This window comes from Caretta caretta, chromosome 8 (genome assembly GCF_965140235.1).
Source record: "Caretta caretta isolate rCarCar2 chromosome 8, rCarCar1.hap1, whole genome shotgun sequence".
Taxonomy (NCBI): domain Eukaryota; kingdom Metazoa; phylum Chordata; order Testudines; family Cheloniidae; genus Caretta; species Caretta caretta.
This window is the reverse complement of record NC_134213.1, coordinates 100,823,216-100,838,884: the sequence shown is the minus strand read 5'-3', so window position 1 is coordinate 100,838,884 and position 15,669 is coordinate 100,823,216. Positions and strand designations below refer to the sequence as shown.

Below are 15,669 nucleotides of genomic sequence, written 5' to 3'. Positions count from 1 at the left end.
ATTCATCATTTAAAAATGTTGCAGCTATTTCTGTGGGAGGACAAATAAGAATTCATTGAACAACCAGTCACCACTCTCTCCAATGAGCAATCCATAGGGTAGGGCTGGAGCAAATGTACAAAACACAAGATTTCATTTAAAAGAAACACAAAGAAAATGAAAAATAACTGAATTAACATTGATCATGACTTTTCAACAGCACTTCTTATTATTACAACCTGGCAAACTCTCCTGTGGGCAATAAAGCTTCCCCATGCATTATTAGCCCTCTGCAGAAAGCTATGAAAAGACACAAATCTGTTTTCTCAAAGGACAGAAGAACAATTAGTTATAAGAGAAAGTAGAGCCATATTCCACTGTTGGGTTAAAGATGAAGAAACCAGAACTCTAACACACAAGTTTAAGAGATTAACACTCCAGCAGTTAGTTCTTGAACACCACAGTATTGATTATTAGTCACCTTGTTTCTGGTTGTGGTACTTTTTTGCGGGACCATGTTAACATATATTGTAGTATTATTTTATAACATCCAAATTTCCTCAATGTGCAAACACACACACACATAAATGTCCCTGCCCTAAAAAGTGTACAGACTAAATTTTAGAGGTGACACCAAAGTGTTAATGAACACACTACCCAGACCCTAAACAAAACATACAAGAGCATAACAAAGAGTGGCGAAGGAAGGGGGCCAGGAAGGACAAGGGGCTCACCCATATGATCATGTGCTTTCTCACTATAGGCGTGTGCCCGTGGGTGGTGAGTATGGGACATTTTTGGTGAGGTTTACGGGTTTGTTTTTGTAATGTTTTATTTTTAAGGTTTCAGATACTGTGGGTCTGATCCTCGTCCCCAAAGCAGATTTAAAACTGGCCTAATTGACCAGATGAGACTTCTCCTTGAAAGACCGCTGTGCCATCTTCTCACACAGCTCCCAGCATTAGGGGTTTGTGAAGAGGTAGTAAAGACATGAGGGTAGCCTGGGGGAGCTGCTGCAGTCAAGCATAATTCAGAGCTGCCAGGAGGACCTTTTCTCACATGGTATTCTGACCATTCCCCTCCCCCGACCTTGCTCCTTTGTCAACATTGACCATCTGGACATCCTGTCTGAGCCTTTTTCCCACTCTGCCTTCCCATGCTCCCAGACCTGGTTTACAAAGTCCCCATTCTCTCCTCAGTCAGATCCCCCCTAAAAATTCACTTGTTAATTGATGCCTTCAAGTGAGTTCAAAACAATAATAAAGTCTCTAAGTTATCCTCTCCAGTGCCCTTCTCTGACTGCTTGTTTCAGCACCAAATGTTCTGACCGCCAAAGATGAACTCACTGGTGATTTGATCTTTTCAGGAACCAAATCTGATAAAATAACAATTCTTTGCACAATGATAGCCCCCACTCCCACCGGGAAACTTTAAAAACTTTTTGCCAATCTCTAGCAATTAGTATTTATCTTCTTCCCTGCTATAGCTTAGCTGGGGATTGAGAGGAGATGGTTTTGCATAAATAAAAATTTAAATTAACTAGTTTTGAAATGTTCCTTCTATGTTGTCTATTACGGCTTGTGTTGTCCATTTAAATGGTAAACTCTCCAGGATAAGGATGGTGTCATACTATGCATTTGTACACCGCCTAGCACAATACCCTCCGGCAGTGGAATGGGACCTCTGAGTACTATTGTAATATAAAGGTTATATAATAATCCTATCTTCTCTGGGTTTGTCTTTTGGTTCGTCAGCTATTTGTGGCAGGGACTCTCATTTTCACTGACTCTTGTTCAGACCAGATGACAGATAAGAATTATAAAAAAACCACACTTCTAAGTGACTGAGATTTTGTTCCCATGGAAATGCCCTTACTAATTAAAAAATAAACAACTGGGGACAGAACTTTCCATTCTGCTTTACAATATATATATATAACCAAGAAGGGTTTCTACATAGATTGTTTTTCTAAGTTTTCCATGAGGTATCAACCTATTTATAAAGAAAAGGAGCGCAATATGACTCAACAAAAATAACTGTCTGAAAACATATTCAATATAAAAAGCTTTGTCACCTGGGATACTTGTTACTTCTAAGAGCTCTAATCAAAGATAAAAACCAAAACAACTTCGTGTAATCAATTATGCACTGCTAGTCCATGGTGTATGTGTAATTCATAAAAATAAAATGAAGTATGTAACATGGATTTACACACACAAATGAAATATGAACATGGGTGTAATGCTAAACATTGGACTGATATCTTAAATATACAGTAATCCCTTGACTTAGACAGTCCCTGGCTATGCATTAGCTCCTTGGTACAATTACAGCACCCCTCAGTCTGTTCTAACTTTTGCCTGGGGAGTAAACTGGTACACAACTGGCCAAGGATCATGGCATGCTTACAGCTGTGCTATGGACTCCTTGGCTGCAGCTAATGAACTGGTCAAGGTTTCATTTTTTCATGTGCAGAAACCACTGGGAAGTATGTATCAATGAACTAACTAAATAAAAAACCTTTTCCACAAAGTTCACTGCACACACCACACACACACACACACACACACACACACAAACCCCTCATAACCTACAAATCTGACTTGTCTTAAAGGAAAGACTAAAAGAGGCACCCTAAATTTACACATTCTCCGTGCAGAGCTGATGTTTAACCCAAATTGTTACATTTGAGGTTCCCTTGTATGTACCAAGAAAACAAATTCTGAAGATCATTATACACTAGCCATCAAATTCAGGAGAGAAGTGCGAGATTCAGATTTCTGGCATAGGTGAAACAAAAACAAATCAAGTATCAAACTTTCAGATCTTCTCTCTGTCTTTGTTCACATTTTTGGGGGACAATCAAATCAAGCACCACATACCACAATATTGTTCCTTTTATCACCTGGTTGTCTCTGAAATATGCTACTTTTATATATTTCTAACATCAGAATTAATTTCCTTATTGTTCTAGATTACATCCTTTGGCCACGGGTCCTATACATTTTGCTTACATGAGCCCCAAAGAGTTTGCAGTACCTTAATGAACAGATCAATTATTGTTCAGAAAAGAAGATACTGTCTCTTTAAAGGTTATTTGAAGGTTGATTGCTATCTTATTGCTTATCTCCAGCAAATCTATTCAGCCTTATGAATGAATTTGACCTTTTTATAGTTACTGGAAAAAAATAACAGAACAAAAGTTAATTTAGAGCTCCATAATACAACACTTTTTCCCAGAGAAATGAAAGGGCATTCAAATCGATATCTGCACAATAACAGTCTGATGAATGTTTGCACCCAATTTTCTTATTTTGCTAACTTGAGATTGGGAATTTTGAATAGTTTTCAGAGACCATATTCTTTATGTGCTGTGAAGTATGTGGTATTGTGTCCAAACAATGCTAGAGGATAATCATTATAGGAGTATCACTGGGCCTGAAAAGGTCAGTTAGTTAGAAATGTCAGCTTTCAATGCAACTGTACTGGACCTTCGTACACAAGGATCCAATTAAAGGGACATGCCAAGGTGCATGGAAACATCACGGTGACCCAGAATAATAATAAGGCATTGTGAAAAAGCTTGATGTTTTTCTTCAAAAATAATGGAGTTAGCCTTCAAAATGCCCTCTCTCTGGTCTTATTTAATCTTGATGAAACACCACTTATCCTGTAGATATACAAAAGAGTCAGGTTTCTTACGCAAGAAATAAAACCAACAACAAAAACAGACTTACCAAAGCTAAATATTTAGCAAACACACACATTAAAAAAAATCTCATTTTGTTATTTAATCTAAAATTATCCTTCATTTCAATTGGAAACAGGATTTTACATGTTGGTAATTTGGGGTTTATATAGATATATATGTACATCAATAGATACACAAGAAAGTGATTATAAGGGTAAATTCACCTCTCTCAGAACAAGGCCAAAGTAAGTGGGCTGTTGGGTGCAGGACAGAGACGATGGAAAGTGGGCAGAATGTGACACTTCTGCAGCCACCAAGCCAGCATGTAGGTATGGATATGGGTTGGGTGAGGGTTAGGGTTATGAAGCCACTGAGCCTCATAATGACAGGTTTCAGAGTAGCAGCCGTGTTAGTCTGTATTCGCAAAAAGAAAAGGAGGACTTGTGGCACCTTAGAGACTAACCAATTTATTTGAGCATGAGCTTTCGTGAGCTACAGCTCACTTCATCGGATGCATTCGATGAAGTGAGCTGTAGCTCACGAAAGCTTATGCTCAAATAAATTGGTTAGTCTCTAAGCCCTGGTCTACACTAGGACTTTAGGTCGAATTTAGCAGCGTTAAATCGATTTAAACCTGCACCCGTCCACACAATGAAGCCCTTTATTTCGACTTAAAGGGCTCTTAAAATCGATTTCCTTACTCCACCCCTGACAAGTGGATTAGCGCTTAAATCGACGTTGCCGGCTCGAATTTGGGGTACTGTGGACACAATTCGATGGTATTGGCCTCCGGGAGCTATCCCAGAGTGCTCCATTATGACCGCTCTGGACAGCATTCTCAACTCAGATGCACTGGCCAGGTAGACAGGAAAAGAACCGCAAACTTTTGAATCTCATTTCCTGTTTGGCCAGCGTGGCAAGCTGCAGGTGACCATGCAGAGCTCATCAGCACAGGTGACCATGATGGAGTCCCAGAATCGCAAAAGAGCTCCAGCATGGACCGAACGGGAGGTACGGGATCTGATCGCTGTTTGGGGAGAGGAATCTGTGCTATCAGAACTCCGTTCCAGTTTTCGAAATGCCAAAACCTTTGTGAAAATCTCCCAGGGCATGAAGGACAGAGGCCATAACAGGGACCCGAAGCAGTGCCACGTGAAACTGAAGGAGCTGAGGCAAGCCTACCAGAAAACCAGAGAGGCGAACAGCCGCTCTGGGTCAGAGCCCCAAACATGCCGCTTCTATGATCAGCTGCATGCCATTTTAGGGGGTTCAGCCACCACTACCCCAGCCGTGTTGTTTGACTCCTTCAATGGAGATGGAGGCAATACGGAAGTAGGTTTTGGGGACGAAGAAGAAGATGATGATGAGGAGGAGGTTGTAGATAGCTCACAGCAAGCAAGCGGAGAAACCGGTTTTCCCGACAGCCAGGAACTGTTTCTCACCCTAGACCTGGAGCCAGTACCCCCCGAACCCACCCAAGGCTGCCTCCTGGACCCAGCAGGCGGAGAAGGGACCTCTGGTGAGTGTACCTTTTAAAATGCTATACATGGTTTAAAAGCAAGCATGTGAAAGGATTACTTTGCCCTGGCATTTGCGGTTCTCCTAGATGTAGTCCTAAAGCCTTTGCAAAAGGTTTCTGGGGAGGGCAGCCTTATTGTGTCCTTCATGGTAGGACACTTTACCACTCCAGGCCAGTAACACGTACTCGGGAATCACTGTAGAACAAAGCATTGCAGTGTATGTTTGCTGGCATTCAACCAAAATCCGTTCTTTATCTCTCTGTGATATCCTCAGGAGAGTGAGATATAATTCATGGTCACCTGGTTGAAATAGAGTGCTTTTCTTCAGGGGACACTCAGAGGAGCCCATTCCTGCTGGGCTGTTTGCCTGTGGCTAAACAGAAATGTTCCCCGCTGTTAGCCACAGGGAGGGGGGAAGGTTGAGGGGGTAGTCACGCGGTGGGAGGAGGCAAAATGCGACCTTGTAACGAAAGCACATGTGCTATGTATGTAATGTTAACAGCAAGGTTTACCCTGAAAGAGTGTAGCGACTGTTTTATAAAATGTGTCTTTTTAAATACCGCTGTCCCTTTTTTTTTCTCCACCAGCTGCATGTGTTTCAATGATCACAGGATCTTCTCCTTTCCAGAGGCTAGTGAAGCTTAGAAAGAAAAAAAAACGCACTCACGATGAAATGTTCTCCGAGCTCATGCTGTCCTCCCACACTGACAGAGCACAGACGAATGCGTGGAGGCAAATAATGTCAGAGTGCAGGAAAGCACAAAATGACCGGGAGGAGAGGTGGAGGGCTGAAGAGAGTAAGTGGCGGGCTGAAGACAGGGCTGAAGCTCAAATGTGGCGGCAGCGTGATGAGAGGAGGCAGGATTCAATGCTGAGGCTGCTGCAGGACCAAACCAGTATGCTCCAGTGTATGGTTGAGCTGCAGCAAAGGCAGCTGGAGCACAGACTGCCACTGCTGCCCCTCTGTAACCAACCGCCCTCCTCCCCAAGTTCCATAGTCTCCACACCCAGACGCCCAAGAACGCGGTGGGGGGGCCTCCAGCCAACCAGCCACTCCACCACAGAGGATTGCCCAAAAAAAAGAAGGCTGGCATTCAATAAATTTTAAAGTTGTAAACTTTTAAAGTGCTGTGCTTAAAGTGCTGTGTGGCATTTTCCTTCCCTCCTCCACCACCCCTCCTGGGATACCTTGGTAGTCATCTCCCTGTTTGTGTGATGAATGAATAACGAATGCATGACTGTGAAGCAGCAATGACTGTATTGCCGCTGCAAGCAATGATTAAAGGGAGGAGGGGAGGGTGGTTAGCTTACAGGGAAGTAGAGTGAACCAAGGGGCGGGGGGTTTCATCAAGGAGAAACAAACAGAACTTTCACACCGTAGCCTGGCCAGTCATGAAACTGGTTTTCAAAGCTTCTCTGATGTGTACCGCGCCCTCCTGTGCTCTTCTAACCGCCCTGGTGTCTGGCTGCGCATAACCAGCAGCTAGGCGATTTGCCTCAACCTCCCACCCCGCCATAAACGTCTCCCCCTTACTCTCACAGATATTGTGGAGCACACAGCAAGCAGTAATAACAGTGGGAATATTGGTTTCGCTGAGGTCTAAGCAAGTCAGTAAACTGCGCCAGCGCGCCTTTAAACGTCCAAATGCACATTCTACCACCATTCTGCACTTGCTCAGCCTGTAGTTGAACAGCTCCTGACTACTGTCCAGGCTGCCTGTGTACGGCTTCATGAGCCATGGCATTAAGGGGTAGGCTGGGTCCCCAAGGATACGTATAGGCATTTCAACATCCCCAACAGTTATTTTCTGGTCTGGGAATAAAGTCCCTTCCTGCAGCTTTTGAAACAGACCAGAGTTCCTGAAGATGCGAGCATCATGCACCTTTCCCGGCCATCCCACGTTGATGTTGGTGAAACGTCCCTTGTGATCCACCAGAGCTTGCAGCACTATCGAAAAGTACCCCTTGCGGTTTATGTACTTGGCGGCTTGGTGCTCCGGTGCCAAGATAGGGATATGGGTTCCGTCTATAGCCCCACCACAGTTAGGGAATCCCATTGCAGCAAAGCCATCCACTATGACCTGCACATTTCCCAGGGTCACTACCCTTGATATCAGCAGATCTTTGATTGCGTGGGCTACTTGCATCACAGCAGCCCCCACAGTAGATTTGCCCACTCCAAATTGATTCCCAACTGACCGGTAGCGTCTGGCGTTGCAAGCTTCCACAGGGCTATCGCCACTCGCTTCTCAACTGCGAGGGCTGCTCTCATCTTGGTATTCATCTTGGTATTCATGCGCTTCAGGGCAGGGGAAAGCAAGTCACAAAGTTCCATGAAAGTGCCCCTACGCATGCGAAAGTTTCGCAGCCACTGGGAATCATCGCAGACCTGCAACACTATGCGGTCCCACCAGTCTGTGCTTGTTTCCCGAGCCCAGAATCGGCGTTCCACAGCATGAACCTGCCCCATTAGCACCATGATGCATGCATTGGCAGGGCCCATGCTTTCAGAGAAATCTGTGTCCATGTCCTGATCACTCACGTGACCGCGCTGACGTCGCCTCCTCACCCGGTATCGCGTTGCCATGTTCTGGTGCTGCATATACTGCTGGATAATGCGTGTGGTGGTTAATGTGCTCCTAATTGCCAAAGTGAGCTGAGCGGCCTCCATGCTTGCCTTGGTATGGCGTCCGCACAGAAAAAAGGCGCGGAACGATTGTCTGCCGTTGCTCTGACGGAGGGAGGGGCGACTGACGACACGGCTTACAGGGTTGGCTTCAGGGAGCTAAAATCAACAAAGGGTGTGCCTGTACATCAAGGAGTATTTCAGGCAGGACTGCACGGAGGGTTCCAATAAGAAATGGTGCACCTAAGTTATCGTTCTTATTGGAACAAGGAGGTTAGCCTGGCCTCTGATTGATACATGGCTAGATTTACCTCGCTGCACCTTCTCTGTGAGTGACTGCAGTGTGATCTAGACAGGGGAGGAGGCAAATGAGTACAAAACAAATCTGGTCTATTTCTTGTTCTGACCCACTCCATCTATCTTTTACATCTTTGGCTGGCAGCAGACGGTGCAGAAGGACTGCATGCCATCCACATCTCATGGCTGCTCGGCAGAAGATGGTACAGTACGACTGCTAGCCATCTTCATCTCTTGCCTGCCTGGCATAAGATGGTACAATACGACTGCTAGCAATCCTCATCTCTTGCCTGCCTGGCAGAAGATGGTACAGTACGACTGCTAGCAGTCCGTATCGCCTGCCCGCTCACCATAAGACGGTTCAATAGGACTGACTGCAGGACTAAAGAGAATGACCTGGTCAAGTCACTCCAAATTTAGTCCCTGCGCCCATGTCTGCCCAGGCGCTCCTGATCGACCTCACAGAGGCGACCAGGAGCACCTCAGACATGACGATGATGGCTACCAGTCGTACTGTACCGTCTGCTGCCACAAGGCAAGGGGTTGCTGCTACTGTGTAGCAATGCCGTACCGCGTCTGCCAGCACCCAGGAGACATAGGGTGACGGTTACCTGAGCGGGCTCCATGCTTGCAGTGGTATGGCGTCTGCACAGGTAACTCAGGAAAAAAGGCGCGAAATGATTGTCTGCCCTTGCTTTCACGGGGGGAGGGAGGGAACGGGGGGCTGACGATATGTACCCAGAACCACCCGCAACAATGTTTTAGCCCCATCAGGCATTGGGATCTCAACCCAGAATTCCAATGGGCAGCGGAGACTGCGGGAACTGTGGGATAGCTACCCACAGTGCAACGCTCCGGAAGTCGACGCTTGCCTCGGGACTGTGGAAGCGCTCCGCCGAGTTAATGCACTTAATACACTTAGAGCATTTTCTGTGGGGACACACACACTCGAATATATAAAACCGATTTCTAAAAAAACGACTTCTATAAATTCGACCTAATTTCGTAGTGTAGACATACCCTAAGGTGCCACAAGTCCTCCTTTTTTTTTTGAGCCTCATAAGTATGTAGGGCTAGAATGTGGGTATGCAGCAATGTCACTCTTCTTTGCTACACCTTTGTCATTTGTAAATGAGAAATTCTTATTTTTGAACATATATTTCATCCTTAATCCTCATTGTATAAAAGGCCATGTTGCCTGATAGGCTCTTGGAGAGCCAGAACCCTACTGCTGGAAAGGGGCAGGGAGAAAGCCAATGTTTTCTTATCACTTTTTGCTACCACATAATGTCTCTAAAACTCCATCAAGATTAGAACAAACTCCTTCCTAATTCTTTAACGCTCAGATGCAATTGATAATTTTGTAACTGGCTGCTGGCTGAGGCTCCAGTTTCTGTATTTGATGTGTAAGACATATCAATTTATTTAGAGTAATATCAAACCAAACCTTTGGAGTCTGTTCTCCCGTGTATGTGGTGGGACTTTTGCCCTTAACATTTTCAGGATCCTTTTTAAACCTTTGTGGGCACAAAGGTGATTAAACCCACAACATCTTAGTCATGTAACATGAGAAATAGCTTAGCTCCCAGGCCTCACTGACTGTTCCTTTTAGATTAATCAGTTATTATTAGAAAGACTGAAAGGGTTCCCCCCCCCCCACAAAACAAAACAGCATATGAAGCTTTCACCAACACAAACGAACCGTAATTATGTTAGGCTGTTTGAAAACTCAGCCAGTATCCCTTGACATGTACTTTGATCAAAATCAATGTAGGATTAATTAGCATGGACTATCAAGAATAGTTAGTGCATGAGTTTTAACAGTGAACAACGTTCTGTCACATTTTATTACCCTGTATCGTTTTTACAAATAGGTGTATTATAGCTTCATGACTTCAAGTTCATATTATTTTCATGGTTCAATTAGTAAGAAGTTGATCGTCAGAATATTCAGGACGGTAATGGAAATGTCTTGCAGGGGGGCATTCAGTAGTTGATCTTATTCTTAAATAACTTTCAAAATCATATTTTAAAGCTTTTCTTCTCTTCACCTAATTTTACTAGGGAGTCTCATAAGCAATGGTGTGTGGAAATGCAACACTTAATCAGCTAAAAAGTACAGTAAATCCCACATATCACTTTGTTCATGGAAGGAAAGTAGAAATATATTTTTCTCACCAGAGGAAATTAATTAGGCAACAGTCCTATATCTATGATTTAAAGTGGTAAAATATGTATGAAAGAAACCAGAGCCCCCTTACAAGAATTCAGCATATCACAAATTAATGAAATTGAGACATTTTTAAAGCACAGCCCAGGAGATATTACAGGGGAAAGAATATTTTAAATGATAGGGTTTAGCTCCATAAAGTTCAGTCTGATAAATATTTTTTAAAATCAAGCCTTCTTTCTTTCATACAAGTGCAATCCTTTATTAGTAAGGACATGCTCAGAAATCTCTACAGTTTTAGGATCAAATCCTGTAGCCCTTAACTTAGAATTTATACTTTTTTTTTACTCTAGTATAGGGTGCAAACTCCCAAAGTGCTCTGAGAAAAATCTAAGCAAATCATGGCTAATGAACTAAGGATTTAGCTCTTATTTTATTTTTCTCTTAAAATGGAAATGAAAGAGACTTAAAACATTCTATAATCGATGTTGCAGATAAGCTGGGCACTATGGAACATTCAATTACCCCATGTTTTCTAAATGTATTCAATTTACTGCTGCCAAATGGAATGAGTTTTATACACATCTGGGAAACATACACCTCCAGTGCTGACGAGTATCTCCTGACAGTGCACTGATTCCAAGAAAAGTTTATTTTACATTTGCAATAGAGAGGGTGGTAGGAAAGGATCAAGCCCCGAAGAAGGCTGAATCAAAGAGAATTTCAAAGGAGTATTTGTGATGGAGGTTCTTGGACAATCTAACATCTTAGCCAATTTTAAAGCCAGTGGTTTCAATCACACATCCGTTTACACTGTCAATAATTTAAAAAAAATGCAGTGGGAGTTGAACTCACCTTCCTGAATGATACTGTAGCATAGTGAGTATTCACAAAAACACAAACAGCCAGCTAGAAATGAAGGGCAGATCCTCAGCTGGTATAAACCAGCTTATCTTCATTGTGAAGCTAAGTCAATTTATGCCAGAGGAAGCACTAGCCCTAAAGTTTGAGCCTACTAAAAATTGCTGCTCAGGGAGTGCTTCAGATGAAATTCAGAGGTAAGGCTAAGTAAATGTAAAGGAAATAAATATACGTTAGTGAAACTTCACCTCCTTAAGCCCCTCCTCTCACCAAAGTTTATGTTACTTCAACTTGGACTCGCTCTAGACACACACCCATTTATGAATGCTTAACTTCTTTCCCCTCCCCACTTTACACATCATGTCTGAATTTGACTCACTGAATCACATGGAGTTTTACAGAGTCTAAGATGGTGTGACTCACATGCCAAGGGGCAGAAGAAGGGAGTGCAGCAACAACATTTACTAATTCAACTTACTCTTTATTCTAGCTACTCAACCTATAAGGAAGTGCAACTTAAATTCCCTTAAATACTGATAAGTGAGTTTCAGTCACATCAAGGAGATCCAGCACCCAATGAAGCCTACATCACCTGTAGAACAGCTTCCGCTTTTCAACCATCCCATTGAACAGTTCCTGAGCCATTTCCATAGGAACTTTGAAATGGGATCCGCTGGCATATACATACATGTCTCATACAATATTTAATTTCTGTACATGTACAGTACCAATTTTTCAATCCCAACATTTCCTCCATCACTATTTTTCCAGAATACACTCAATCCATGTCAGGGACAAATGAGTATTCGTTCTGACTTACAAAGCTACTTTTAAGTCAAAACTAAGGTTTTCATCACTACTAAAGCCTGAAAAAAACACTTGGTCAGTCGGCAGAACAGTTTCTCTGTCATAGCCAGGAAAGTCACAGGAGATGGTTGGTCTGTCAAGGGCTCAGCTATATTGTTTCACCACACCTGCTCGTCCTAGTATACAGCAGCACTATACACTTTGCTTATTGTGTGGAGGCCACCTGGAGCAATGTGAGTGCAAGACAGACGATGGCTGGGCAGCACCACAACGTGGGTTCAAAATAACAGCAGATTGAGGTGATACTAAATAATAAAAGATGGGCAACACTTAAGACAACACTTAAGTTCTGTTGAATCATTTTACAACCGTGGCCTTTTTGAATGGCACATCTGTCATGACATAATATTAAGGTTCCTGTGTTAGCTCTTGAATTATTATCTGAATTTTTAGTCACTGAGGCCTTGAGAACCCCATTTGTAACTCACATGCCAAGCGGCAGAAGAAAGGAGTGTAGTAACAACATTTACTAATTTAACTTTCTCTTTCTTCTAGTTACCCAATATGAAGGAAGTGCAGCTTAAATTCCCTTAAATACTGATAAGTGAGTATTAATGACATGATGTTATCTTGCAACCATGCCCATTAAAAGCCTTCTCTACTCTAGGAAAACTATCAGTTGTTGACATTTGTTGCCACCAGTGGGTGCAGTTGATCCAATTCTGAATATGGTTTGATTGGAAGTGCAGACCAGAATGAAAGGGTTCAGTATCATTTCCAAATATGCTCACTGCCAGGAGGTACCATTCCCCAAGTGGGAATGCACAGCGGGTCTTGAAGAAAAAATACAGTTACAGCCTGCACGGTTCTTCAACACCTCAGTGACTAAAAACACCGATAACAGGTGTATGTGTGTGTGTGTATGTATGTGAGAGAGAGAGAGAGAACGTTACCTCATGTTGTATGCAGTGTTGTTGTAACTATGTTGGTCCCAGGATATTAGAAGGATACGGCAGATGAGGTAATATCTTTTACTGGACCAATTTCTGTTGGTGAGAGACACAAACTTTCCAGAGAGCTTGTCTTCAGATCTGAGAAATGTACTCAGGATGTCACAGCTTAATACAAGGTGGAACAGATTAAAAAGCGATCACTCTATATCTGATCTCTCAGACCTCATCCTCAAAGGAAACCTGCACAACACTTCTAAAAGACAAGCCATAATTCATAACTTTGCTAGATACTAAAAATCATGGACTGAATACAGATACTGGATTTATGGCTTATTACAACAATCTATAACTCAATTAAGCCGCCCCCCCCCCCCAGCTTTTTCTCTCCCTTTCCCCTCTCTGGCTGGAGCGGTGTTAATGGGCTACTTCACCTTGAATGATTTCTTGAAATATGTGTTAACTACTGATGCTAAACAATCTGTTCCACCTTGTATTTAGCTATGACATTCTGAGCACATTTCCCAGACTTGAAGAACAGCTCTCTGTACCTCAAAAGCTTCTCTCTCACCAACAGAAATTGGTCCAGTAAAAGATATTACCTCACCTACTATGTCTCTCTAATGTTATCTCATGACAGGTGTGCCATTTACAAAGGCCACCATGGTTTCTGAAATGGTACTGAATTCACTTTGTCCTACCGTATACTTGCAGTTAGACCATGCCAGACTCATTGCTGCCAGCCATTGTCAAGCTATAGGGGATTTTCCTATTGTAGACAAGACTAGTTGAGTGACATCCACTGTACAGGAGGCTGCCTGCCTTTACACAGGATGGAAAACTTAAAGAATTTCCAGAGAAATGGCAGTTGAAAACAAACTGTTCGGCCCCTAATTCAGAGCATCCAAAGTACTCAGTCATAAGCTGTATCATGTGTCACAGAGTCCCTGGGCGATGCTCTGGAACTGCTCCCCATGAAGCCAGTCAGGACTCTGGGGCAGTCGCCTTCCTGTGAGCAGCCTGTCTTCAGGACACACAGCTCACACAGCTTCCACCTTCCTGGGTCTGACCTCGGAGCATTCAGCATCCTCTGCCCCTCCGTGCGCTTCCCACAGCGAGTCCACTCAGGCGGGACTCCTGGGGAAGCCAGAAGGTCCTGCCCCCCAACTTCGCCTCAGCCAGCCAATAAAACAGAGGTTTATTAGACGACAGGAACATGGTCTAACACAGAGCTTGTAGGTGCAGAGAACAGGACCCCTCAGCTGGGTCCATTTTGGGGGGCAGTGAGCCAGACAACCACATCTGCCCTTCACTCCATGTCTCCAGCCAGCCCCAAACTGAAACTCCCTCCAGCCCCTCCTCCTCTGGGCTTTGTCCCTTTCCGGGGCCAGTAGGGTACCTGATTCCTTTGTTCTCCAACCCTTTAGCTCTCACCTTGCATGGGGGAAGGGCCCAGGCCATCAGTTGCCAGGAAACAGGGTGTCAGCCATTCTCTGTGTCCAGACCCCTGCACACACCTGTCCTCTAGGGCTCTGCAATGATCATACACCCTTATCCCACCACCTAGATACTTAAGAACTGCACAGGGGAAACTGAGGCACTCCCACACTATTCAGAGGAATCATTAAAAACAGTCCCACTTCGTCACATCATGTCTCTGTAAAAAGAGTCCATTGCTAACAAATCATAAAGACAGTCCTCCAAAATGAAAATATAAAAAAGTAACCATATCTAAAGATAAATAATTTCCAAGGCTAAAATTTTGAAATCTGTGTGACCCGAAGTTAGACTCCTGAATCCATATTTAGGTTGGGATTTTTCAAAGGACCCAAAAAGAGCTGAATGCCTAACTCCCTTAAACTCTTTAGAAAATCCAAATTTTAGGCTCCAGAATAAGTTTGGCCTGAGGATGCTCAGCCATTTTGAAAATGAGGCCAAACTTATCTAGCAGCCAAACTCTAAGCTACATGAATCTTGGCCCAATATTTTTAAATACTTTATAAAATCAATGATTATGATCTCCGGCTATCAACACACAAAAATACAAAAAATGCACATCTTGAAAAATGTCTGGCAAGGAAGTCTTTTTTTTGGAACACAGCATGTCCACCTACATAATCAGTGGAAACTGTCTTAGTATGTACCTATGCTGATCCTTCTAACTAATTGCTATGTTGCTGTGCAAAACTGAAAGATCTGCAGTGCTAGATACTTATTGTAATCACAACTATGTACAAACTCAACTTAATCAACTCTTTTATTGCTCCAGTGAACATTACATCAGTCATCACAGTAAAGAAGGGATCATAAATACAATTTAAACAAATGTCACACATTTAAGTGATTTCCCCCCCGCCAACCCTCCTTTTCTCCTATAAAAAAAGCTGCGGACTTTAGTAACTTTATCCACGATCTGAGTGTTTATTCTGATCACGACCTTCAGGGATTTTTTTTTCTTTTTTTTTTCTTTAGAAACAGGGGACATTGAAGATACAAAATATGGAAAAATGTGTCATATTTGCCCTTGAATTTGTAGTCAGAGTGGTGACAATTGCTCTTTCTCACTGTATTGTTGCTTTTATCAGCAAGTGCCCCAAGCATATATTAACATAATTGCAAACTGTATGAAAAATGAACATGCAAAAATGCGATGCAATTGCCAGTAGCCGCAAACATCTGTACCAACAAAGTGTTTCTTCTTCTCCTTTTTTTAATGATTACTATTTGAACAAGGTTAGTGAAGGAGAAGTCATGTCACAGATATCTCC

General features: G+C 43.0%; 1 protein-coding gene across 3 annotated transcripts in view; it reads right to left on the bottom strand.

Moving 5' to 3' along the window:
- BEND5 (BEN domain containing 5) overlaps positions 1–15,669 on the bottom strand; it is a 1,404,194-nt gene that overhangs the window by 638,867 nt on the left and 749,658 nt on the right. The gene's annotated exons all lie outside the window — the stretch shown is intronic.